The sequence below is a fragment of the Petaurus breviceps genome, unplaced genomic scaffold, assembly GCF_028583685.1.
Source record: "Petaurus breviceps papuanus isolate PSGF00001 unplaced genomic scaffold, PetGlider_PUasm1.0 189, whole genome shotgun sequence".
Lineage (NCBI taxonomy): Eukaryota > Metazoa > Chordata > Mammalia > Diprotodontia > Petauridae > Petaurus > Petaurus breviceps.
Window position 1 is genome coordinate 7,512,326 of NW_027185809.1, and position 26,469 is coordinate 7,538,794.

General features: G+C 39.1%; 1 long non-coding RNA gene across 1 annotated transcript in view; it reads left to right on the forward strand.

The window, feature by feature from the left end:
* Positions 1-12,870, forward strand: part of LOC138163993 (uncharacterized) — a 62,631-nt gene extending 49,761 nt beyond the window's left edge. The window contains exon 3 of the long non-coding RNA XR_011168971.1: positions 12,818-12,870. This is a non-coding gene — a long non-coding RNA (uncharacterized lncRNA). The remainder of the gene's footprint in view (positions 1-12,817) is intronic.
* The last annotated feature ends 13,599 nt before the right edge of the window (positions 12,871-26,469 follow it).

Consider the following 26,469-nt stretch of genomic DNA (forward strand, 5'->3'; position numbering starts at 1 on the left):
TTTCAGGTGTGGGTGTGGAGTCCACCTTGTCTCCCTCTGAGTTTGGTTCCTCCCTCTGAGCATAGTAAGACTCCAGAGTCTTTGTAGTCTGCTTTCTACCCATTTTGAGGCAAGGCCCTAGCCACGCCCTTCCTCTAGGGTTCCCAAGCCTTTACTGTTGAGAGTTTTGCCCTGGGGCAATAATTACTATGTTTTCAGGGTCAGAGGAGGGGGTTAGAGCAGCCAGAGTTCACTCTGCCATCCTGGTCCTTGGAGGTCCTGATAGGGTTTTTTTTTTTAGTTTCTGGGCTATGGAATGGTAATCCCAGGAGTATTTGCTGTTGTGAACAGGGGCCCTACATTTGGTTCTTACCTTGCTCTTTCCAGTCCCAGCCCTTTGGTGATAGGCCTGGTAGTGGCCCTTGTGGTTGGTGGGATGGCTTGCCCCCCTCGTTGATCAGGCCTCCTCCCGGCCTGCCTCTGTTCGCTGTGCCATTGCTTCCTGGCCTGCTTCTGTATGCTGGGCCAATGCTTCCCAAAATAGCTCTATTCCTTTCATCAGTAATGCCTGGAAGTCCTCTGTTTCAACAAAGACCCATTATTTTGCCCTGTATTTAGTCATTCTTAGTTATTAGCCCATGTTCTTTCCTTGCTGGAATAGCGTATAATAAGCTCCCCAGTGCCTTTATTTTAGTGACTGCTAGATGACATATGTTCTTGATATATGAGGCATCTAGTGGTTCAAATCTAGCATCAGACACTTATTAGTTGTATGATCCTGGAAAAGTCATTTGACCTCTATTTGCCTTAGTTTTCTCAACTGCAAAATGTTCATAATAATAGCATCTACCTTGCAAAGCTGTGAAGATTAAATGAGATAATTTTGGAAAAAGTGCTTAGTACAGTTACTGGCACATATTAGGTCCTATAAAAATGCTTATTCCCTTCCTTTCCCCAATGACTCTATCTCCTTGTGATACTTTTTCTTTAACCTAAAAGCTCTGAATTTGGACTAAAATATTTCTGAGTTTTCATTTTGTGGTTTCTTTCAGGTGTCCTGAGAGTCTTTATATTTCTAAGTTGTCCTTTGTTCCTAAGGCATATTCACAGGTTTTTTGTTTTTTAAGATTTTTGAAAGAGGATATCTAAATCTTGTTCTGGTCATGGCATTCAGGTAGTCCAATGTTTCTCAAATTATTTCTCTTTGCTCTGATTTCAGGTCACTTTTTTGTGCTATGAGATAATTTAGATATTCTATTTTTTATTTTTCTGAATTTAATTTTAATATTTTTGTTGTTTCATAGAGTCATTGACTTCTGTTTTGTCCAATTTAATTTTCATAGAGTTTGTTTCTTGGGCAAGATTTTGTGTTGTGTCTTGTGCCAAGCAAGCTGTTAATTCTCTTTCCAATTCTTTTCTTTTCCAATTTTTTTCCTCAAGTGTTTTCATTTCATTTATAAAAACATTTTAAAACTTTTGCTTCATCTCTTCCAGATATTCTAGTTGATTCTGTGCCCAGGCTGGGTTTTTATTTGAAGTTTTGTTTATAGAAATTTTGGAGTCATTCTCTTCTTTTGGGATTGTGCCTTGAGTATCCTTGCCACCATAAGAGCTTTTCATGATGGGATTCTTTTTAAGTTTGCTCATCTTATTCAGTGTCATACCAATCAAATTACCAAAGGATTACTTTATAAAGCTAGAAAAAAGTATCACTTTCTGATTTCTGAGGTATAAATGTTCACATTGAAAATTTGACAATTGACTCTTATGACCTGATACTAGTTGGCTCCAGCGTGTGCCTGGGTCTGAGCCACACAGTAAATGCTTGCTTCTGAACTTTCTCTGAATAGTACAAGACCTAGAGCCTGAGATCATGCCTCACTTCAGAATGCCACCCCTACTGTAGGTCCCCTCCTCAGTCCTCCCTGGATATGTGACCCTTAACTGGTTAGTGAGCAACAAAGCTGCTTGTTAACACCTGTTCCTGCAGCCTGCATCAGGTCATGTGCTCTGTTATGGGTCTAGCACCTTGTCTGCCCTACTCTTTCAGTCCTCCTGGCCAGATCCCATCTCCAGCGACTACACACCCCTTTCTCTGTGTCTCTCTAGGCAGATCTGGGCTAAAAAAAATGACTCACAGTGACTTTTTTTCTAGAATTTCCTGATCAGGATTTGGTCTGGTTTTCTAGATCTGTTTGAAGGAATTTTTTTGGTGGGGGGAGGGTGAGCAGGAGCTTGCTGTATTTCTTCCTTTTACTCTGCCATCTTGGCTCCACTCTCTGATCCATTCATTATTGAGGATATTGTTTCTTAGTCTTCATTTAGTTCCATATCTTTAGTTACTCTTTCCTTAATTGATTCCAGCTTTTGTTGGATTGTGGTCTGCAAAGGGTGGGTTTAATATTTTTGCTCTTTTAAGTTAATTTATTCATGTCCTGCCACATAATACATTTTGAAAGGTACCCTGTGATTCTGAAAAACAAACATATTCTTTAATATTCCAATTCAATAATCTCCATAAGTCTGTTAAGTCAAAATCTCCCAGGATTCTTTTCTAAATTACTCTTTCCTTTTATCTTTTTCTAAATTTGTCAAGATTGTAATGGACACCAAGATATAACAGGACAGCTAGGCCAATTATAATTTGATAAGAGTGTTTATTAACCAGCTGGGACTGCCTCTCAGACTGAAAGATAGCCCCGAACTTTCTGTTAGACATAATTTTATAGACAATGTGATTGCTGGCAACAAAATATGTTCCTCAGGGGTTAGCATTGTTTCCATTGAAGCTAAGCTTTCTCAGTATTATTCTTATCGAAGCAAAACATTCTCAGTATTATTCCTATTGAAACAAAGCCTTAGTATTATTTCTACTGAAGCAAAACAGAATCTGAATCTGTGGGAATCTGTGGCATGTTTTAGCAACACAGGTGAAACATTTCTTTACTATTGGAGCTTATTAGGTGGTTTCCAAGGAACCCAGTAGGGGTCCCCTCTAGCAGGTTTAAGGGGCCTCTAGTGTATAATTTCTGGTGGGCACTTCAAAGATATGAAAGGCACATTGATATTACCTATAATTGTTATTTTATCATCAAAGTCTTATTGTAGTTTACTTTTAGTCAATGAATTAGTATTAATAATGTCATTTAACAGAATGCCATTAAGTGCTTATGTGTTTAATATTGATATTATTTCCTTTTTGAATGTGGCTTTACCCACAAGATAATTTCCTCATTTGTTTTTCTTTTATTATTGTCTTATATGGAATCATAATTTCAGTTCCTCATTCAATAAACTGTATTCCAGTCTCTCATTTTAGCTTTGTATGGTTCTTTATATTTTAGACAGGTTCTTCATATACAGCAAGTTAAGAGGTTCTATATTCTCAACCAGTCTGCTATTCCCTTCCCATTTTATGGGAAGGTTTAGTATATTAACTAGCTATTATTATTAAAATTATTAACACACTAGGTATTATTAACACTAAAGATTATCACTCTTATTCATTTTGCCTATATCAAATTTTGTGATAGTATTTTAAAAAAATAATCAGCACTAGGTCAAGTCAACAAGTTTTTATTAAGTACTTACTAAGGTAGTGTGCTCAACCCTGAGGATACAAGAAAAGGAAAAAGCACAATCTCCACCTTTTGTGAGCTTACATTCTTATGGGGGCAGACAACATGTAAATGACTAGGTAGATACAATATGTAGCAGATAGAAGACACCGAGAGGATGGGGAGCTATTAGCATTAAGGTATTATCAGAACCAGGAAAAGTCTCCTAGAATAGGGATTCAAGCTAAGTCTTAAAGGAAATTTTGAAAAGACAACATAAGAGCTAGAAGTGAAAGAGTAGACCATTCCAGGTATATGAATGCAAAGGCATAGAGAGACAAACAAGAAAACTATATTGTAGGTAGAAACACTACAGAAAACAAAACAATGCCAATTTTAAACATATAGATGCCTGATGGCAATATAGGAGTATTGAGTTCAAGGAACTGCAAGCAGGCCAGTTTTGTAGGTATATAGAGTGTGTAGGGTCAGCTAGGTGGTGCAATGCCCTGTCTGGAGTCTGGAAGACTCATCTTCCTGAGTTCAATCTAACTTCAGATGCTTACTAGTTATGTGACCCTTGGCAAGTCATTGAACCCTGTTTGCCTCAGTTTCCTCATCTATAAAATGAACTGGAGAACAAAATGGCAAACCACTCCAGTATCTTTGCCAAGAAAACCCCAAAAAGGGCTGGGAAGACTTGCATACAACTGAAAAAGATTTAACAACAAGAGTATGTAGAGGAGAGCGAAGTATAAGACTGGGAAGGTAGGAAGAGGCCACATTAAGAAGGACTTGAAATACCAAACAAACGAGCTTGTATTTGATCCGGGAAGTCATAGGAGCCACTGAAACTCACTGAGCAGCATATGACATGAAAACATAAAGTTTAGAAAAATCACGTTGGTCACTAAATGGAGGATGGATCGAAGTAAGGAAATGCTTGAGGGAGAAAGACAGAGTAGATAGCTAATGCGAGAGTCCAGGCCATAGATGATGAGGGCCTGAACCAGATTTGTAATTGTAAATCTCCTTCCACTGATAGTGCCCTTCTCTCGCTCCTTTGCCTTTGGCCTAATTGAAGCTCAGATTCCTTGATTCTACTTTTATGGCTGATTGTTCCTTTGTACACATTGTTTTTCCCAACCCAGATAAGATTATGGTTTAGTATCCCTCCTATCCATCCCATCCTCCATGACCCTACATCTTTGCAGGAATGAACTTTCACCCATTATACCTCTTTCTGAGGAGTTCAGTTTGGCCCCTTTTCTTGGACTTTGCCCATAAATGTTGTCTCTTTGCTTTTTCAATGATTCTTATGCAAGCTGTAATTAATAAAAGACAATAGCTGTATTTCCTCCTTTGACCAACCCAGCTAAGATTGTAGATTGATTGTAGATATTCTCTGCGCTTCCTGAATCTTTCCTTATCTCTTCACTTAAGAGAACTTCATCTGTGGTATATCATTCATGAAAGACACAAAGTATGATATGGCTTGGATCTGGGGTTAGAAGACTCGGACTCTCATCATTTATCACCTTTGTAATGCTAAGCAAGCCACATCATCTGGGCCTAAATCTCCCTATCACCAAAAACAAAGAAACAGGCTTTGAAGATGGGAATTGGGCCAAACTATCTCCAAGGTCCCTTTTTGCTCCAACTCTAATCCTATGAACTTTGTCACCCTCTCCATTCCTTTCCTACACTAGGACATTTCTACCTTATTTTGTTTCATAGACTTCATCCATAAAGATTTTCTCTTTGTTCTCATGTTAACCTTTAGACAAAGTAAGACTTTTAAGAACAATAACCTTGTCTCCTCCTCTGCCCAGCCCACATACAAGTGGGATTCATGATCTTCTCTATCCTTTTCCAATCTACCCATCTATTTGAGTGATTTTCATGAATGATATTCTATTCCAAGTAATATTAAATCACTTCTTTCTCCTCCTTGTTTCTTCTCTCCTGCGGAATAATTTTATCAGATTCTCCTTTGTGGGTTTTCCTTATTTTTTTTTGGAGGGGGGAGGAAAGGGCAACTGGGGTTAAGTGACTTGCCCAAGGTCACATGACTAATAAGTGTTAAGTGTCTGAGGTCAAATCTGAATTCAGGTCCTCTTGACTCCAGGGCTGGTGCTCTACGCACTGTGCCACCTAGCTGCCCCCATGGGTCTTCTCATATCTCAAATTATTCTTTCAATTAGTCATAGATAAGGCAAGACTTCTAAAAGGCTTGACTCATCCTTTTTGCATATTAACATCTATTGATCTACTTAGTCTTTTCATGCTATATGGAATTTATATGAAATTTGCCATTCTTAAGTTTCTTTTGTTTTGTTAACTTGCATGTTGAATATCTTTTTCACTTTTAGATTCTTTAGTAGAATGAACTCAAGTTTCTGCTTCTTGCTGAAAATCCATCTTTTGTCACTATTGGTTAAGTTTAGATTTACAGAATGTTATGTTGGACTGAAACCTAATTTATTTCCCTTTTTGGAAGAACATATTCCAAGTCCTTTCTTTCATTTCTTCTGGTCAACAAACAGTCTTTTGCAATTTGTGCCATTTCCTTCTGATATACAATTTCCTATCTACCTGGAAGATTCTTTGTTAAGTGCTAAAAGTCTGGTACTTTATGACTACCTTTATGGATGAATTAAACTTTAGATTACTCTTTTCTAGAACCCTGTGGCCCTATATAACCATACTTTGGTGTCCTTTCCCAACATTTCTTGTATGATTTACTATAGCTTGGTCTGTTAGTTAGATTTTTTGTTTTATTTTATTTTCCTGGGAGACCAGTCATTCTCAGATTGTTTCATAAAGTTCTGTCTTTATCAATTGTTTTTGCTTGACTATATCGCAAGTATTGTTTTAATTTTGTTGTCTTTTGATTTTATTACAATATTTCTCACATCCTTATACCTTGTTGCATTTAGATGTTGCCATTTTCTTTTTAAGAGTACTTACCACTTTACCAAAATTCTCTATGTACTAGTGTATACCACCAACTTCTTTTAAAAATCTTAAGTACTCTAATTTCATTTCTTATCTCTTCTTTTAATTCTTTTATAAGCCTCCCAGGCTCCCTGGGGCTACTTGTAATTTCCAGGGATCCAGTGATAGTTATTGCAGTATCATCCCCTCCTTCTGAAGATTTCTTCTTGTATTTATTTAACCAATAATATTTTTTCATTATATTATGACATCTTTTTTTGTTTACTCATTCTTGTAGGATCTTTCATATGATGACTTCTTTATTTTGCTATATCTTATTTTTGTTGTTCTTTTACTTTTTTTGGTGAATACCTTGCTATTTTGAAGCTATGGAGATGAGTAGGGCTTAAACTCACTAAATTAACTTGCTGAAACAATCCAGTTCTGAGCTTAGCAAAGCAAGGTCATAGCTAATATCATTGAATTAGGGACCAAAGAAATCTTAGGAGTAATCTAGTACACCCCCCTCATTTTATAGATGAGGAAACCAAACTTGGAAGTATTAAGTGATTTACCCAAGGTCTCAAATAAAGTAAACAACAAAGCCAGGATTTGAAACCAGCTCCTGCTTTTCCAAATCTAATGCTTTTCCTGTTGGATCATATGTAAGGTAAGTTTAAGGTATATGCTAGTTGATGTGGTGGTCAAATGGGGATAAAGGTTGAGGTTGTTAGAATGGAAAATATTGAAGAATTGCTTAGTCAGTTTGTTAGAGGATCCATCAATATGAAAACTTAAGTCACAAAATATGATGATCAAATGCAAAATATAAAGACCATGAGCCAGGTACTAAAGTTGTTGAAAATGTTGAAAGAGTGGCCTAGATGTCAATAAGTATGGGGAAGCTGCATATATTGGATTGCATGTACCTCACAAGAAGGAAGGTTATTAAGGGATTAGTAGAAGGATAGTCTGAAAGGAATGATGAGTAACAAGGAACATGCTCACCTCTCTTCCTGTCCCTACCAATTGGGGGAAGTAGAAAAAATAATGACCTCAAATGGATGAGGTTGTAAGGAACATGGTGTCCTCAGAGGAGAACTGGGTTTTAGTTAATGCATAAAGGTAGAGAGAAGATTGATCAAAGAGTTTAAAGAAGCAGGGGATTTTGTTGACAAGAGAACACACTTTGGTTTGTCCATGAGACTCTGGATAGCCAATCCTACTGGAACTATTGACTGCATCTTTTCTTTTTTTATCTTCTAGCTTTTAGCAATGCTTGGGGAAGGGCCAGATTCATGTTATATCTTCTCACTGGGACATCGATTGGCAGGACCATTGTTAGAAGGATTATTTCTTTATCCCCTCTCCTCTCTTCTTTTTCCAAATATCTAAATATTACACCAACTTAAATGTTACCCAAGGAGGTTATGACACCCAGGTCACACCCACCTGTTGGCCGGTTTGGTTTGTGGTTTGCCTGTAAAAAGACAAAAGTAATTTTCCTCTGTTTGAGTGGCACATATGGCTTTGTTAAGATCCTGTTAGAACTCACAGTTCTGCCAATAAGATCCCAAATCCTTCAGACCTAGCCTCCTTTCCCCTACTTCATGAGAAGTCACTGTACTGTCACCCTAGGTGATGAATAATCTCCCTGTGAAATTGAATGGGTAAGGATGAGGGAACACTTTAGAGGAAAGACAGCAATTATAATACAATTTATCTGGATTAGTCTTTTTGTAGGTGTAAAGAAATCTGCTTTGTAGCATTTAGGATAAAAGGTTAGAAAATGCTGGCTTTTCCTGGAAATCCCCTTCACTGTTTCAGGTTTATTTATTACTTTTCAAAGCCCCATCCAGGTGCTTGTTGTTATGATAACAAGTCGTGACACAGAAAAATTGGGCTAAACCAATTGGACTAAAAATAACTGGATTTGGGACATGCTTAAAGCTGAAGCTTAAAAAATAAAACACTGCTGTGCACCCCTCCCCCTCCCCAGATGAAACTAAGGTAGATGTTGCAAGAAGTTCCCAGTTCCTAAATGTCTTGCCTACAAAGCTGCCTGTCTCAGCAGCCCTGCCTTGGGCCATCTGAACCATGTCTTTCTGCTGTAGAGCTCTAAGTTGTGTTTGGGGGGAAAATGACAAATGTTGAGTTTAGGCTCAAAGGAAGGAACAGAGTGAGTTCAGAGATGAGAGAGGCCATTTAAATCTGTTTGGAGGAAGTCAAGCCAATGTTTGGATGTCTTTATAGGTTTGGAAGTTTCTGCAGCATGGTTCTGAGGACCTGCAGTTGTGTCAGAATTTGAAGTCCACACCCCAGAAGCCCACACAGAAGGGATGTCAACAAAGATGATTCTTTGAGAAAAGCAACCAGGGTTCAGATCAGTGGAACAGAGAAGACAAGGAAGTGGAAACTGTTGAGCTCAATAACTCTGTGTGTGATGGATATAAGAATATCAATTATTTGAAGAAATATTTTTTTTTCTTAACAAGAACTACTAGGAAAAATATAAAACAATTTGGTAGAAATTAACTTTTGGCAAACACTATATATTGAAATAAGTTTAAAATGGCTACTCAGTCTGAATGTTAAAGGTCACAACATAAAAGAATTAGAAGGAAGGGGCGGCCAGGTGGCTCAGCGAGTAAGAGCACCGGCTCCAGTGTTGGGATGACCTGGGGATCAAATCTGGGCTCAGATACTTAGCACCACACCCAGAAATAACTGGCCGTGTAACCTTGAGCAAGTTGCTAAACCCCGATTGCTTAAAAAAAAAAAGAATTAGAAGGAAACAAGATCCGATCTCATTCACAGATAAAGTCAAGGAAAAATTCTTGACAAACCAAGGAATTTTGATCACAAAAGATAAAATGGGTAATTTTGATTATACATATAACCCAGGCCTCAAGTTCATTTGAATAAAACTTTTCATTGGTAGAGAATGAATCTTTGATTCTCCACATTTGCATGAAGGAAAGAGCTGTCAAGAGTTTGGAGGTTGAGATCCTGGTTTTTAAGGTTTCTAACATCATGAAAGGACACATGATCCCAGGTTCTCTTTAAGAAAGGTCCTTGGAGGGAAAGAAAATTTCAGGAAGAACCAGACACATAGAGGTGCAGGTATCTCAATGATGTTCTCATTCCCAGGTTATCACTCTAGATTTTGGAGAAATTTCCCCCTTAGGTATTATCAAGGACCGCCCCCCTCTTTTCTTCCCTCTCTCTCGCTCTTCCTCTTTCATTCGTGGTCATACTGAGATATCTTGCTCCAAGTTGGAGAGATTATTCATTCTATATATCATCTGGCATATTCTAATCTATAGAGCCTCTCTGATTTCTGTTTGCTATTGACTTGAATAAATGAACTTATTTATTTGCTATTCACTATTTGTGATGATGATCTTTGTGTAACTGGCATTTGGTAGTAAGAGACATATAGTTTGAAGCACTCTTTCCCTTTTAAAAGAATAGAAACAAGGAATTAAGCTTAAATCTAAAATTTAGTCCCTCTAGTATAGCAATATTTAGTGTGTGTAATGACTTGTTTACAATGTGATACTATACAGTTACACAATGTAATATTGTATCATCAAAATTTCAATGCATGAAAAAACTTACAAATTTGCAATACATTATTAAATTTAAGATGTCATTAAAAATATTTTTGGGGGGTGGCTAGGTGGAAGACCTGAGATCAAATCCAGTCTCAGACACTTAACACTTATCAGCTGTTTGACCTTGGGCAAGTCACTTAACCCCAATTGCTCTGAACTCCCCCTTCCAAAAAAAAATAAGAAAAACCCATGAAGGAGAATCTGATAGAGCAAGAAGTGATTTAATATTACTTGGAATAGAATATCATTCATGAAAATCACTCAAATAAATGGGTAGATTGGAAAAGGATAGAGAAGATCATGAATCCCACTTGTATGTGGGCAGGGCAGAGGAGGAGACAAGGTCATTGTTCTTAAAAGTCTTACTTTGTCTAAAGATTAACATGAGAACAAAGAAAAAATCTTTATGGATGAAGTCTATGAAACAAAATAAGGTAGAAATGTCCTAGTGTAGGAAAGGAGTGGAGAGGGTGACAAAGTTCATAGGATTAGAGTTGGAGCAAAAAGGGACCTAAAAAGAAAGGGATCCAAAGAATCAAATGATCTGCCCAGCCAAGCTTGAGCAAGAACACCTCAAGGTACAGTGCCAGCATATTCTGTTAGCAGGTGCCAAGCAGTCAAGTCTTTCCTAGTTCAGCAGCAGAGACCCATCAGTGAGGTAACCTGTCTAGCCTATCCCAACCCAGCAGCAATTAAGCCCAGTGAGGAACCCGCTTGTCAGGTCACCCCAGCCCAGAAACTGATGAATCGGCCTGGGGAGAGCCTTGTGCTTTGTGTCCTGTATGGAACCATTGCAGCAGATGAGCAGAGTGATTTGTCCATCCACCAAAACACTTCAAAATTCACCACAGTGAAGTTCTTGAGGACTCTTCCAGAAAGAAATAAGCCTGAGTCCCTGTCATTCCAAAGTTGTTACTTGTCAGCCTGTGTTCCCTACATAAGTGTTTTTATTACCACTGTATTTTAAATTTGTGCCCTTTCCCCAGCACTCCGTATATTTTAGTGGGAGATTATGGCCCAGATTTCATGGAGAAATGCTTTGTAACTATTCTCCTTACTATCCCATTTGAGTGAAAACCTTTTCTAAAAGGTAATTGATTCTATAAAACCTCTTTATACAAATAAAATCTGATTTAAATAACTGGAAAATATTCATTGTTCATGGGTAGGTAGGGCTAATATAATCAAAATGACAATTTTACCTAAACTAACTAATTCAAGACCATCTCAATTAAATTATTAAAAATTATTTTTACTGAAATAGAAAATAAATAGTAAAATTCATTTGGAAGAACAAAAAAATGAAGAATATCAAAGGAAATAATGAAAGAAATGTAAAGGAAGGAGGTTTTAGCAGTACTAGATCTTAAACTATGTTATAAGGCAGTAATTACCAAAACTATCTGGAATTGGCTAAGAAATAGTAAGATAGACCTACAATTTATAGCACCAAGTAAGCATAATAACCTAGCATTTGATAAGTATAAAGACTTAGGATTTGGGAATAAGAATTCATTATTTTATTTTTAAAAATGTTGGGAAAAGTACTGACTGAGAAGAGGAAACACAAATGCAGGAATTGTGAATTATGGTGTGAGGAGCAGGAGTCATCCATCCATAGAGTTACCTCTAGTTGACCCTCTGGTAGCAGTTGACACTCTGCTAGTGCAAAATGGGAGAGTGATTTGAGAGAAGGAAGGGAATGGGGAGGGAAATAAACATTTATAGAGTATCTATTCTGTTCCAGGTATTACGCCAAGAGCTGTTGCAATTAATGCTTGATCGTTCACAACAAGGTAGTTGCTGTTATCATCCCCATTTTACAGCTGAAGGAGCTGAAGCAAATAGAGGATGTGACTTACCCTGGCTCACACAACTCATAAGCATCTAAGGCCTGATTTGAACTCAGGTCTTCCTGGCTCCAGGCCCAGCACTCTATCCACTAGGCCACATAGAGAGGGTGCTATAAGTATAGTTGGAAAGAAACGAAACAAAACAAAAACCCTGAAATCGATGGTTTGTCAAATTATAATGACTAAATTTGACCTCGAAGAAGAAATGAGAAAAAGTATTCCCTACTCCTGTCCTTGTAGAGGGGGGTGTATTTGGTTGGCATGAGCCCAAGACCTCTTCTGTCTTCTATTTTCCGTTGTTTTCTCTGAGTTCAGACCAACGGTTACCAACAATCCTAGAAATAGACATTTTCAGGCCTAGTGGCCTTGTTAGCTTGAGAGCCTGAGCTCTTCTTGGAAGAGGCATCCACTACCAGGAAGAATTGACTTGTCAAGAGATGTGGATTTTGGTTCATAATTTGCAAAGTATGCCTGAGCTAGCACATCGTTCTACCATTTAACACCATCCCACCTGAGAGCATGAGGACCTTCTTTCAGAGCCTCCTTTAAAAGGGACTTTATTTTTACTTATTATTAGATCAAAGTTTTAGAATTGGATGAGACCTCAAAGGTCATCTCATCCAAACCCCCAATTTTACATTTTTAAAACATTTCATTACATATTATTTTGTTAAATATTTTTAAATTTTATTTTTTCTTTCTTTTTTAAAAAAAATTTTAACATTTAAATTTATGGAATCAAACAAGTATTTCCATAACATAGTATAATAAAAAATGATTTCATAGGAAATTGCAAGTCTATTATGTGCAACTTGCTGTTCCTTTTAAATATATAATGAAATTATCATGTAAATTTCTTTTTCTTTTCTTATAGGAAACTAAGTGACCTGCCCAGAGTCGCGAAGATCGTTTGTTCTAGTCAGAGGTCAGGTATACTTCTCTTCCTTACATGATCACATACCTTCTCTTACATAATTACTCTTTCAGAAATAGGAATATATTTCTTGGAATTTACCTGCTCCAATCTCCTCACTTTTCAGAGGATGAGCATGAAGTCCAGGGGAACTTGCCCAGGACAGTTTATGGCAGAGTTGGGATTTAAGAACAGGCCTCCTGACTCCTGATCTAAAACCATTTCTACTACACCAACCATTTCCCAAACTGCACCAAGGAAATTTGTTATCAGGAACTCATGCATCAAGAAGCAAAGACCTTGAACTACATGATCTACTTATAGAGTATCCAGACCATGCTCTATCCATATCTATCCATGTGCTTTCCTGTGGTCACACGTGTAGAAAGTGACAGAATCAGAATTGGAACCAAGGATTTTTGACTCCAGATCCATTAGGAAAACCTGGGTTCAAATCCTTGTCTCAGTCATTAATAGTTGTATGACTCCAGGCAAGGCATTTCAAGTCCATGGGCCTTTATTTTCCTCATCTGTAAAATGAGGGGGTTTGATTTTGATGGTTCTTTCCAGCTCTAAATCCATGATTTTATGTCACGTTGACTCTCAGTATTCCATGTAAGATTAATAGATTTCCATAAGGAAATTTCAATATGGGTAATACTTATCTTCTTCTATTAAATCGAAAGTAAATTTTTTGAGGGTACAGATAAAATACAAAATAATGTATGGATACTAAATACATGAAGCAATTTTTCCAGTATGAAAATAAGTGTAATTTCCTTTATTTTTCTCCAAAAATTTTCCAGGCTCCAGACCAACATTTATGGATTTTGACAATGCATTTTAAAAGTGTCCTGTGGCCAGATTAGTTTGGGAAACCCTACAGCATGTTTGGAAATAGCACACCATTCTATGTAAGGCATATGGTTTTTCTCAAGCAAAGAAATGATTTTCCCACAGGACCTCCTTAAGGTAGTGGTTTAGGGGAGAAGCGTCTTTCTTCAAGCCATAGAAAGGGGGAATGGAGCTTTCTCCCCTTGAAGGCATCTTCTTATGTGTCTCATGAAGCACCCAGCCTGGTGTAGGTACCCATACAATTAAGGCTCCAGTAAACATTTGTTGACGGATTAATTATTGTTTGCTTTTCTTATTGTGATGATTCTAGCTGGGCTCTTTACTACTCTGGCTTCTGACTCTTACCAACACCAGAGCATAGCTATGGAGTGTTGTAGGGGTGTTTTTGTCTCAGCTGAAGAACCATCAATTCTGTGCCTTAGGCTAGTCCTGACTATAAAGTTTCCAAAGATGGGTCCACCAACCAAGAACTGCTGAGAGAATGAGTATGCCAGTGGGATAGAGGATGTGGCCAGGTAAACATCTGAAGAGTGAGAGGAATGATAGGAAAAGAGGGAGAAATTATGGGGAGAGAGGGAGGAATGGAGGGGAGGGAAGGAATGGTGGCCCAAGAAGCCTCTCTCTGCACCAGGACCTGCCCTTCATTCCACCTCACAATTGCACTAGTGATGAACAGTAACGGAGAACCATCCAGAGTCCTACCAGCCAAGCTGGTTAGCAGCCATTCTAAGAAGCAGTTGGAAGGCAGGGTGACAGGGTCCTGACAGTGATAGAATATAAAACAAGAAAGCAGCAGCTTCAGAAACCGCAGTTCTGAGTTTACCCAGTGACAGGATTTAAACAACAAAAGGAAAAAAAAGGTGCTCAGCCAAACCAGCAGAGATTTTATATGTATGTGTATGTGCGTGTGTATGTGTATGCATGTATATATGTGTATACATAAATGTATGTATTATATGTGTATGCATATATAGGTGTATATACCTATATATAGGTATATATGTATTTTTTTTTGCATTATATATGTATTGTATATTGTTTCTGGTAGTAAATCCAATATTCCACACCCGTAGATCCCTACTTTTGCAAAGAATCGACTAAGGAGATTCATTTTGTCAACTAATCTCTCATCCTAAGCTTAGTCATGATAATCACAGTGAAAAGGTTCATTTCTTTGTTCTTCCCATTCACATTGTTACAGTCATTGTTTATATTGTTTTTTCTGCTTTCTTTAATCCATATCAGTTCATACAAGTCTTCCCATGCTTCTCTGAATTCTACTGTATACATGTACCACAATGTGTTTCACCAAACCCCATTCAATGAGCATCCACTTTATTTTCAATTCTTTGCAACCACAAAAATAACGCTCTAAATATTTTGGTGTATATGAGGTCTTTCTTTTTGTCATTGACTTCTTTGTGGCATGTCCCTTAGGAGTAGGTCTCTGGGTTAGGAGATAGCGTGATTTTAAACCTCTTTCTAGCAAATAGCTCCATTATTCTTTCCCCTTCAAGCTCAAACTCCACAGCTTGGTTTTTTAAGACCCACAGTCCTGCTGCACTCTGCTTATTTGAACTTATTTTGCAGTACTCTCCAATGCAAATGCTCTGGTTTAGTCAGACCTGTCCTCTTACCGTCCCCCAAATAGGTTCCTTTTATGCTTCTTCTCCATTTTCCACTTCAAATTCAGGAAACATTCATTATGTGCCAAGTATTTTGCTTTGTGTAAAATTCAAAGTTTAGGTAATATTGGGTCACTTCACTCTTATTCCCTTTGACTGTACACCTTTTCCCAAAAGAGGATTTAAATCCTTTCCATCCCTTAAGGCACAACTGAAATTCTGCCTCCCCCAGGAAGCCTTCCTCCCCTGATTACTATGTGCTCCCTGGCCAGCAGCATTTATTTATTGAATTGCTCCTTTAAACACCATATTACATATAGTTGTTTCCCTTCTCGTCTATGCCACTTTAGGGACAGGGAGGAGCCATGCTGGCATTTCTTGTTATGGCACTTGAAGTTTCACCTTCTTGACAGCTTGGCTCAGGCAGTTTGTGCCAGTATCTCGGTAGATGGGTAAGCAGAGTGATAAAGTGGTTGGAATATCATGCTCTTGGGACTCACTGCCTGCCTGCCATGTGGGGTGGAGCACTTTCTTGTCTATGTCTTGCCTCACCTACAGAATTTGGCTAATACATTAGCCCTGCTTCACCTGCGCAGGGTGTGGTTAGAATGACCTGGCTGGTTATTGAGGGAGGTGATTAAGTGCTTTGGGCAAAATGAAGCAAGTAGGGTCATCCGTCCCAGCTCTTTCTCTTGTAGCCAGTGGTTTATTCATTTTCTTTTTGAAGTGGAGAGGAAAAAAATGGAGAGGAAGTGGAGATAACAATAATAGTATCTAGGATTCATGTAGAGCTTGCTGTTTACAAAATTCCTTCATATGCATTCTTTCATTTGATCCTAATAACATCTTTAGGAGGGAGGTAGAGCAGAAATAATTAAAAATAGCTGGTATCTATCTGACTCTTCACAAGTTTGTGAAGTGCCTTATATATTTGATTTCCTTGATTTCCTTTGATGTTCACAACAACCTTTTGAGGTAGGTGTATCATTATATATTTTATTGAATGAATTTTTGAGAAATCCAGAGGAATTGGAAATCATTGATCTGAGAAGAACACTGGAGGCACCTTCCGCTTCCCTGGGACCATTCAACCCATGCTTCTTTGAAAGGTGATAAATCATTATCAGAAAAATGGAAATATATAGTCTTCCATCCATAGTAATCATATTGGTATCATTGAGGGTATGAATCAACCTGCCAAATTCCTGAAAGAAAATTTTTTTTGGAACAGAGATGCTTCCAACATGATTTTTAACCTGGCCTTGGTTGAATTTGGGTCCTGGTGTAAGAACTGTAGAATTCTAGACCTGAAAGGGACCTCAGAAGTCTTACCCTGGCTAAAAAAATTAGCTTACTCTTCAACACTATTAGTAGCAGTTAGGGAAGAGACAAGTTATAGCTGGAAGACTTGTGTTCATATCTTGGCTTTACTACTTGATAGCTGTTCCAAGGACAAGTCAGTTCTTCCCTCTAGATCTCAGTCTCCTCATCTGTAAAATAAGAGGGTTGCAAGAGATTATTTCAAAGAATTCTTACTAATCTAACTCTTAGGATCCTGTGACTCTATGGTCACTTCACATGCTTTCAGGGGTTATTCACATTTGCCCTCCTTCCTGAGGAACACATGAATTGAATAGGTTGTCCACCATTGCATTCCTCTGGAAATGGGATGTCTGTAATGTGTAACTATGTTGAAATCTCTGTATATGTCTACAATGAATCTTTTTTTTATTTCTTTCTACATCTATATCCATTTCGATAGCCTACAAATTGGATTTGTAGTTTCACTGGCATAAGGAATTCCCTGCATGAGGAAATTCAGCTATGCCTATGTCTATTTCTATGTCTGTGTCTGTGTTTGTTTCTGTGTATGTGTCTATGCCTGTGTCTGCGTCTGTGTCCGTATCTGTGTCTGTCAAATGACTAGAGCAGGTTAAATGGCAATGAGTTGAGTTCTCTGTCACTGTAAGTCTTTAAGCAGAGAACATATTAGTTCTTAGTGGGGATGATGTAGAGCAGAGGTGTCAAACTCACTCCTCATTGGCCATAAGCAGAAGCAAAACTCCCAGATTAACTCTGAGATTAAAATGTAATTGGGAAATTGTTTAACAAAATAAATAAAAAATACAACATAGACGATGTAAATTAAATCAACATGCCATGTGTAAGGACCTGTTTCAAATTGAGTTTGACAGAACTGATGTAGAAGATTCCTATTCTGATAGCAGTTGGTCCAGATGTGCCTGAAATACCTTCCAGTTCTGAGGATCTGTGTTTCTTTGGTTCTAGAGTGGATAAAGAAAAGTTTCTCTGCTTTTTTCTAGGGGAGCTGAAATGGCTCCGAGTCCTAGAGAATTAGATTAGAGAAGGGATGAGGGAGGCACAAAAGATAAAATATTTTTATTTATAAAATAATTTTGTACCAGATTATTATTCAGTCTGACTTGGAAGCAGAATAAGAGCAGAATGGAGTGAGATGGATGTATTTAGGACTGTAATGTGGAAGAAGGACTTGATTTGCTCTGATTGATCCCATGGGGCAGAACCTAGGGAAATGGGTGGTAGGTGCAAAGAGGCAAACTTAGGTTTAATGCCAGGAAAAACTTTTTAGCAATTAGAGCTTTCCTGAAGTAAGTTGCCTTGGAAAATAGTGGCTGCCCTTCATGGAGCATTTTAGACAAAAGCTTCACTAGCAAATGTTGCTCATACTACAATGGAGACTTCTTTGGTATATGAAGTTAACTAGATGGCTATAGAGGCAACTAGTAGAATGGACAGAGTCTTGGATTTGAAGTCAGGAAATCTTAGAACATCAAGGGTTCAAGTCCTACCTCTAACATTTAGCTGTGTGACCATGGTCAAATTAAGCTTTCTGTGCCTTGGTTGCTTCATCTGCAAAATAAGTAGGTTGGTCTCGATGACCTTTAAAGTCTCTTCTACCCTTAAGTCTATGAGTATGATCTTAAATTATGTGAAATTTTCCTGAGAGTAAGGTAGAAAGAGTTAGCTGGGATCAGGATCCTGTACAGAAGTATGCTAAACCAATGACCTTCTAGAAGACCTGAGGAGGCTAGGTGGCACAATGGATAGCACACCAGGCCTGGAGTCAGGAAGGCTCATCTTGCTAAGTTCAAATCTGGCTTCAGATACTTACTGGCTGTGTGACCCCCCGTAAGTCACTTAACCCCTGTTTGCCTTAGACATGACTGAAACAAGTGATCAACAACAAAAAGAAACTTCTCTCCTAAGTGGGACAAATGTTAAATCTACATCTGTTGTCTGCCCCTCTGAGTGCCAGCCATATCTTATAGGGGAAGTCAATGACTATTTTTCATGGCCACTGTTACCTGGCATTAGTAGAGTGAAACGATCCTTAGGATTTCTAGCTGAGTCTTACCTTTCCCAGGTCTTCAGTGCACATGCTGGCTACGTCCTGCGTGTTCACATAAAGGAGAAATAGAGCCAGTGGAAATGGAAAGAGGCACAGCTTTATTGGTAGGACAGGCATGTTGTTACATCTCTCCCTCCATTCTCTCCAGCCCCCTCATGCTTCAGCTCTTAAATCCCCAAAGTGCACTTGCAGATCTTGTGCACAGCTCCTGAGGGAAGGTGTGTATGTGTGGGGGTGACAATCAGAGAACAGGGAGACTGTGTCCAGAACAGCTTGTGTACTCCTGCATACTTACCCTTAGTCCCAGAGATTAGTCTCAAGGTAACAGGGTAAATTGCATGACAGAACACAATCTGGGCGCCTTGGCACTTCCTAGAGGTTAGGATGCCCTGACCACAGATGAGATCAGCACATATTGTTGATTGCTCTGTATCCTGTTACATCAGACCTGAACTCAGAGAGGCTGCCTGAGACCCAAAGAGGGGCTACAGGCCCCAACAGTAGAGGCCATCATGATTCGTACTGAAGATGGAGTGTTTGTGACTTCTACAATAGAAAGGTGGTAATATTTCTGTTCCCTTTCTGAAGTGTTTGAAATTTGGCTAAAATTCTCTTTGTACACTACTTTGAGGAAAGGGACCGTTTTCTTTTTTACTTGCTGTTCTAGTTTGTTGTTTTTTGGTCATTTCAGTCACGTCCAGCTCTATACTACAAGTTGTTATTGTTCACTCATGTCCAACTCTTCGTGATCTTATTTGGGGTTTTCTTGGCAAAGACACTGGAGTGGTTTGCCATTTCCTTTTCCAGCTCTCTTTACATTTGAGGAAATTGATGCAAACAGGGGTAAGGGACTTACCCAGGGTCATACAGCTAGTAAGCATCTGAGGCCAGATTTGAACTCAGGAAGATGAGTCTTCCTGATTGCAGGCCCAGTGCCACACAGCTGTGAGAGCCTAGTAAAATATCTGGTATAGTGTATGCCAGAGAATCCCCTAAGGGATTTGTTCTGTGAAGTTTGGATTTAATCAAACAGCTACCCTTGAAGACCTAGAGGGCCACATGTGACCTTGAGGCTGCAGGTTCCCCACACCTGATGTAGGCATTGAATAAAGGCTTGTTCAGTGAATGAATGAATCATCCTAATAAAGCATCTCTTGTCCTTTCAGGCTTTGTAGTGTGTGGTTATGAAGGGGGAGGGAGGAAGACATGCCATTGAGTTGTAATCTAGTCAAGCCCTATGCAAGAAGTGACTGGGGGAGAAGGGAAGATCACAAGGTAGAGGTGAACCTGACTTAGTACAGCACTAGTCTTAGAAGATGTGTTGAGTCCTGTCTTTGTCACTTCTGAGCTGTGTAGCCCTAGTCAATTAAGCCTTTATTAAGAACCTACTACGTGTTAGTGACTATGGTAGTTGCCTGGGCTTGGAAGACAAATTGCCCATACTTTGGATCTGTATAGGATGACTTAAGACTATCTGAACTTTTAACATGGGTCATTCCAATATACTACTACATGTGCTTGCAGATGGCTAGAGACAGACATCCTTAACTTCTCTTTAATGATGAGGAAACAGAGCTCAAAGACTTGTCCAGGGTCTGTAGCAGCAAGCACCCCAAGCGTCCTCAGGGTTTGCCGCCCATACAGGTTCTTGGATCTGCTTTGATAAAGGAAAGCAACTCAAAATGGGTTAACAAGCTTACTTTAATCAGTCAGACATATATCGTTTACCTTGTTCAGGGGAAAAGGGTCAGCACCCCGAACTTCAAAGCACACAGGCAGAATTATCAAGACAGAAACAGATCAAGTAGACAGCTTTCCAAACTGTCCAACCATTACATCCATACGCAGTCAACATCTGGGTTTTTCAAAGCCGGGGGGGGAGGGGGGGGGTTGGACAACGGCTTCCCAGAATCCATACCAAATCACAGAACACTTCTCAAAGTGAGCCCCCAAAACAAAGCCTCACATCAGGGCTTATATAGCCATCTCCTGGCTCAGAGAATGTAACAACCTTATTGACCCACTGGCCAATCAAGAAGTATCTACTGAAAAACAAGCCTCCCACCCCAGGCTCCAGGTGCACCTTAGCCTAAGGGCAGGGAAGATCTTCCAAATCTGCATTCCCATTGCAGGGTCCAGGAAAAGAGATAAGTATCAATTTGAGCTTTTCTGCAATACGCAGTGTGGGATGGTGACTGAATATTGGGATGATGTCACTGGGACCCTGCTGACTTTCCCCCTGATTTGTTCGTTTCTTTATCTGAGAGACGCACATTCACAGACATGGATAACACGCTGGTTTGTTTTCTCTCGACTATGTTTGTTACAAGAGAGAACTTCTACTTGGGGTGGTGGATGAGTAGAAGGGGTGGTAGTGAAATGTTAGCTCATTAGGTAGACCCATACATGAGAAAACATAAATATAATGTTTCTAAAAATTTGTATAGAAATTAGTAAAAAAGTGCCTAAAGGAACACAAAGAGCATAGTTTTGTTATTACCTTGCTAAATGTTATGCTTATATATGTGCATCTTAAAAAACCAAACTATTCTACGGAAGTTTAGAGTTTCTTATATAACTTATTTCTTGTTATTTGTATATCGAAACATTGTACTTGTTGATTGTTAACTTCATGCTGAAATTAATTCAAAATATATAATCAGAATATAATTGCTGACCTCAAAAAGCTTACATTCTATTAGGGAAGACACATATATGTATACATATATGTATATATGCATATACACATGTATGTATATATACATATACTATAAGATAGTGTCTATATACACATGCACATATATACACTATAAGATAATATGGGACAGGGAGGGGCCTAATAGGAGGGAAGAGGAAATCAGGAATTATGTCATGTAAAAGATGATGCTTGAACTAAACGTTGAAGGAAACTATGTATTCTAAGAGATGGAGGAGAAGAGGGACTTCTTTACAGATACAGGACATGTGAAGAACAGTGAGAAGGCCTGTTGCTTAGATTGTAGAATCAATAATGTATAATCGTCCTGCAAAGGTAGGTGGCAGCTAGGTAGTGAAAGGCTTTAAATACCTTTGTATTTGATTCTAGAGGTAATAGGGATCCACTGCAGTTTCTTGAGCAGGGGAATAGCATGGTCAGGCCTGCAGTTTAAATGTTTCTTTATCTGTAAAATGAGCAATCATATGTACATTTCACCTTCCTCATTGGATTATTTTGAAGATAGCCCTTTGTAAGCCTTTAACCAATATGTAAATGTGAATGGTTGGAATAATTATCTGCACACCAAAAAGGAACAGAGAATGCATGGGAAAGTGCTGGCATGAGGAAGGGAAATCATGAAAGCAGCATTTGCTGGAGAACTCAGTATTTCACAGCCCTTTACACAGCGGGAAAGAGTGCTGCATCAAGGATTCTCTTGATCAGGTAGGTCTTCAGATACATGCACCACTGCATGCTTCATCTGACGCCTTTTCATGGTGTCTTTTCAGGTGACCTTGGGCTCTCAAGGGCACTGTCAGTGGAGGAGAAGCTCTGGAAACGTCTTCCACTGTTGGAGTTCAATGCACTGACAGACTGTGGGTCTGTGGCTGATGTCTGGCTTCCTATTGCCTCTAGGATACAATATAAACTGCTTTCTTTGGCTTTTAAAGTCCTTCCCAACCTGGCTTCCATCTGTCTTTTCAGCTTCATAATGCATTACTGCTCTTTCCTCACTCTATGGTCTAGTCACCTGGCTTTCTCACTCTTCCTCAACTCCAGCTCCCTTTGCTCAGGCTATCTCCCTCTTGCCTGGGATATACTCCTGCTCTGCTTCGTAGCATCTCTTGTTTCCTGTAAGGCTCAGATTAAGAAATACTTTCATTTTTAAAAATTTTATTTTTCATTTATGAAATAAAACGTGTATTTCTATAATATGGTACAATTAAAAAGACTGTTGTACATGAAACTGCAAGTCTACTATGCACCACCTGCTCTTTCTTTCAAATATACAAAAAAAAAATTATCGTGTAATTTTTTTCCTTTTTTCCCCCTTAATTTTTTTTTCCTTTTTGGAGGAGGGAGGGCAGGGCAACTGGGGTTAAGTGACTTGCCCAAGGTCACATGGCTAGTAAGTGTTAAGTGTCTGAGGCCAGATTTTAACTCAGGTCCTCCTGACTCCAGGGCCGGTGCTCTAGTCACTGCCCCACCTAGCCTGCTCCATTTGTTTTTTTCTTTTTTTTTAACTGAATACTTTCTAGATAAAATTGTTCTTATTTCCTTCAATTTGCTAGTGTTTTCCCTCCCCCAACTATCTCATGTTTATTTTGTATGTATTCTGAATATACTGTACTCCTTCAACAGAATATAAGCTCTCTGAGAGCAAGATTGTTTCATTTTTCTTTTCTTAAATGCTTATATTGATAGCTTAATAAGTGTGAGGTGGATGAATCAGTTTAGAGAGGCTGATTATTGGGGGTAGGTCAGAAGTTTTGGACCATGGCATGTTTATAAGACCATCTTCTGAGTTGTGCAGGCTGGCAGTCAATGACACAGGTGTAGAACTAGAACTCAGAGCTCATCTAGTATAAGTCTTTCATTTTACAGATTAGGAAACTGAGATCTAAGGAGGTTAAGTTATTTGCCCAAGTTCACATCAGAGGTAATATTTGTACCCAGGTTCTTAGACAACAGTTAGGTGAAAGCTATGGGCAGCTAGGTGGAACAGTGGATGGAGTGCCAGGCCTGAAGTCAGGAAGACTCATTTTCCTGAGTTCAAATCTAATCTCAGACATTTACTAACTGTGTGAACCTGGGCAAGTCTCTTAACCCTGTTGACCTTAGTTCCTCATCTATAAAATGAGCCAGAGAAGGAAACTGAAAACCGCTTCAGTATCATTGCCAAAACACACACGCACACACACACACTCTCACAAGCAACCAACCAAATGTAGTCATGAAGAATCAGGCACAACTGAAAAATACTGAATTCTCAGACTGTCAAGCCAGTGGTATTTCCACTGTAAGAGTGAAGGTTTACATAATGGTCCCCATCCCCCCTAACAAAACTACAGATCTATAAAGCATTAAAATAATGTTTTTGGATCTACCTTTGCTGTCTACTCTCTCTTTTTTTTTTTTGTCGCTACAAAAAAAGTATTTTATTCAATAGGCTGTCTACTCTTGAAAGGTGCCCCAGGCCTGTAGATCTTTCTTGGTATTTGAATAAATTAACACATGGAGCAAACTCCAAAAGAGCAAAGAGGGGCTCAGAGAGAGAGAGAGAGAGAGAAGCTACTGGGCAAGAAAGCATGTGGGGCTTACTGGGGTGGGGGAGGCAAGGTGTCAGAGTTCCCTGAGTGAAAAGCAACCTTAAGCCTGCCCCAGTGGGACATACCAAGTTATGTCGCTCATTAAACCTTAGAAAAGCAGGGCGGGAAGCTGCTTCCAATTATCAGGATGAAAATTAATGAAATAAAAACTACAGACAGGCTGCAGCACCATGCAGTAAAAAAGGCTTTGCTGGCATTAACAAGACTGGATGTAATATTGGGGCCTACTCATCCAGCTCATGGGGAAGCACACAGTGACTGTGCACATAAAATGTATCAAAATTAATGAATTAAAAATACTTGATAATCCTGTGCAGTTTTCTGTTCATGGTCCAGTATTATGAGCTGGAGGAATGCAAGGCCTGAGTAAGGGGCAGTTAGAGGGATCTGGAGCTCATGGAGTTCTGGCTGGGGCCAGATTGAGTTCCTGTTTGCCTCCATTGGGCTGCAAAGCAGACAAAGATGGATTGTTGATCCCAGGCAGGTGGAAGGCAATGGTGAGGCATCTTGTGCCTCAGGGATCTGAGGGGTAAAAAAGTCAGGTAGGGATCTAGTGGGCCCTAGAGTCATAAAAAAGGGAAAGAACGTCTTACCCAATAGACTACAGAATGCAATGAGAGGGGCCCTAAGTCTCCATTTTAACTTCTCCAGGGGGATTCTTCGGTCCTAGAGCTTGGATGAAATTGAACTGAAAGGGCCTATAGGCCTTTAGAATACTGCTGAAAATTTTCCATTCATGTCAACAAACATTTATTAAGTGCTTCATATTTGCAAAGCTCAGTGCTGTGTCCCTGAAATGCAATGATAAAAATGACACTGTCCAGGCCCTCAAGGAGCTTTAATAGGGGGCGTACTTTTGCATAAAAAGACAAGGTAAAAAGTAGAGAGTGACCCAGGCAAGGGAGGGCTCCAGGAAAACTGCAGAGATCAGGGAAAAGTAAGACAATGTGGTGGTGTCTCAACCGAGCCTTGAAGGAAGGGGGTAGCAACAGGCAGATGCATTCCAGGTATGGAGAAATATAGTTAGTCACTCACTAAATGTAGAAGCCTAAGGGAAGCTCAAAAACTCCTGACAGGGAAACTGAACAAGAGTGAGAGTAAGATTAGTAAAATCCCCCTAGAAATCTGAATATCAACTAACCTCCGGTTCTCTAGGAACCTTTTCTTCCCCAAGTAGCATGAATTAATGCTCTTCTCCAGGCCCAGGCTCCTTACTCCCTATGGCCTCTGAGATCAAGACAAGAACCCACTAGGTTTTAATGGTTTTGAAGAGGGGGTGCCCCATTTGATCTAGAGCTCCAGCAGGGTGCCCAGTATACCTGTTTCCATCATTCTCCTTGACCACCTTTGTGTGTGTGTGTGTCTCCCCTTGTTTTACCGTCTTGTGAGCACCATGTTTCATTGCACTGGACTTGGGGCATTCCCTAAACTTTCTTGAGTCCTTGTTAAGACAAGAGGATTACATACAAATGCCCATGGCAGTGCTATGGTTACAAATATGGGAACTCCTGTCATCCAAAGTCCTGTGCTATCCAAAGTAGCCGTGCAGATTATAGTCCATTTTAAATAACAGTCTTAAAGAATTGCCTGAGTTTTAGAAAGATTAAATAACTTGCTTATAGTCAGGGGAAGGATTTGCTTTTGATTCTTCCTGACTTCACTTTCTGTATATTATCTACTCCAATGCATTGCCTCCATGGACAAATGTTCAGAGGTGGAAAATGAGGGGAAAACTTAGATTGGAAGGTAGAGTAGCAGAAAGAGAGAAGAGTGAAATAAATCTACAAGGGACCCAGATTGTGGAAAGCTTAATTTCTCAGCCAAGTTTAAAGGATTTGTAGTTTATCTTGTAGGCGAACAGACTTTAAATGCTTTTGATGGTGCTGCTCTGTTAAGTAAAGAAATGTTGAGTGTGCTCTCCCAATGTCTGTGTATTTACTTATTTAGAAATTATATACATGCATAAGGAGGGAGTGTAACCTAACAACCATATAGAGAACTAGCCCTGGAAATAAGACAACCTTATTTCAATACTAACCTTGATATATACTGGCTATGTAATGCTGGTAAGGGTCACTTACCATCTCAGTGTCCCAAGAAATTCTCTAAGAAGTTGCCATCAGGAACTGGAAGAAGTAATTTCCTTATTAGGGAATTTCCTATGTCAAAGAATGGATTCAGTTCCTGTACTTGTAGTAGATAGGGTGGGCAGGTGGCTTAGTAGATAGAGCACTGGACCTGAAGTCCAGAAGACTCATCTTCCTGAGTTCATATCTGGCCTCACTTACTAACTACCATGTTTCCCCGATAATAAGACACTATCTTATTATTTTTTTTTGGACAGAAAAACACCAGAGGGCTTATTTTCAGGGGAGGGCTTATTTTAATGAACATTGACAGCAATTTTAATAAACAGGTAAATGTGAACAAAAAAA